Source organism: Triticum aestivum, chromosome 6D (assembly GCF_018294505.1).
Source record: "Triticum aestivum cultivar Chinese Spring chromosome 6D, IWGSC CS RefSeq v2.1, whole genome shotgun sequence".
In the NCBI taxonomy this organism is placed as follows: Eukaryota; Viridiplantae; Streptophyta; class Magnoliopsida; order Poales; family Poaceae; genus Triticum; species Triticum aestivum.
This window is the reverse complement of record NC_057811.1, coordinates 483,521,594-483,523,330: the sequence shown is the minus strand read 5'-3', so window position 1 is coordinate 483,523,330 and position 1,737 is coordinate 483,521,594.

Sequence of the window (1,737 nt, the reverse complement as noted above, 5' to 3'; positions counted from 1 at the left end):
TCCCTTCTTCCTCCTCTCCAATCGGGAACTGCTAATTCCCTCGATAGATTAGGCGGGCATGTAGGCGACAGACGGTCTCGAGCGTTGCCAGAAAGCGCCACGGGGCTCTGGGACTTGCTTCTCAACTTGTTCCGAAGGTTTGCCGCCTAGCCCTCCTCTTCCATCCTTTTCGCTCACGGTCGGCAGGAGGGACGAAGCACCCTGTGGAATTTGCCTCATCGTATGCCTCCTCTCGTCCGATGGCTCCATCTGCTAGTCCGCCTCTACCGCCGGACCCACCTTTTGCCTTCTCTTTCATGAGCCAGTATTTATTGGAGGGTTAGAGGCGGCAACCAGGGTTATGGAGATTGGTGTCTCGTGTATATATAGATAGATTAGTACCACCTTGGATATAGAAAATAAATATAGACGTGTTGAAGAAAAAAAACTGAAAGCGTAAATTCACGGGAAGAAGCGTATTGTGACGGTGAACCCACGGAGTCAATCCATGCTTTATTATTAGGGAAAGATAGTGTAACGCCCGGGTAATCAAGCTACAGTAATTCCCCGCTAATCATGCCACGTCACCTCGGTTACTGTTGTTAACCGTGCGATGATCCAAAACCGTTTCATAAATTAAATTCAATTAGTGTTAACAATAAAAGTTTTTCAAAATTTAAAACAAAATGTTCGGGAGATGCCATATTTTGCATAAGTAACTATGGTGTAGTAAACACATTTTTATAAAATGCCTAAGTAATTTAAATTGAAATAAAAGAGAAAAGAAAATAAATAAAAGAAAGAAAATACAAAGGAGAAAACAAACAGGAAAAAAAGAAGGGAAAAGGAGCCCCCCCACTGGACCCTGGCCCAACTGGGCCAACCCACCAGGCCCAGCCGGCCACCCACTCCCCCCCCCTTATCCACACCAACCCCCACCCACTCCACCGACAGCCCCACTCCCCCCGAAAAATCTTCCTCCTCTACCTCCCCGATCTGGATCGGGAGGAGACCACCGACGCCGCCGCCCCGGCCCCGTCGCCGACCGCCCCGTTGCCGTCGCCGTTGGACGCCGTCGCCGGAGCACTCCCCCGCCGGCCTGCTTCCCCCACCTCAACGGCCTGCCTCCTCGTCGCCCGGTCGTCGCCGTCAACCGCCTCGCGCCCCGCTGCTAATCACCCTACGGCCCCAGTGAGCCCCGCCTCGCTCCCCCCCCCTCTCCCTCGTGCGCTCGCGCTCATCGCCGCGGTCCCCGCCGATCTCGCCCGCGGTTGACGCGCTCCGGCCGCGTCCGATGCGCGCTCACCGCGCCGTGCCCGCGCCCGCACCACGCCCGTCCGCCACCGTCACCGTCCTCGCCATGCCCATCGCTGCGCGTCCGCGGCCACCCGACTGGACCACGCTCGCCATGCCCCCCCCCCGCTCCACACCACCTCCCTACGTCCAGGGCCAGCCGGGCTGCGCCCACCCCTGGCCGGCGCCGTGCCCCGCCGTGGCCGCCAGCGCCCACGCCCGCGTGCCCCTGGGCGTGCGCCCGAACGGGGCGCGCCCGTAACCCGTCGCCCGCACCCTGTATGGCCTCTGTGCCACTGAACAAAGGGGCCCAGCCCCGGAACGAATTAAAAATAATAATAATAATAATAGTAAAAATAAATAAATTAATAAATAAATAAATAAAGAAAAAAATAAATTTAATTAATTAATTAACTAAATTAATTAAGTTAATTAATCCTGTTTAAATTAATCTAATTAGTTAGT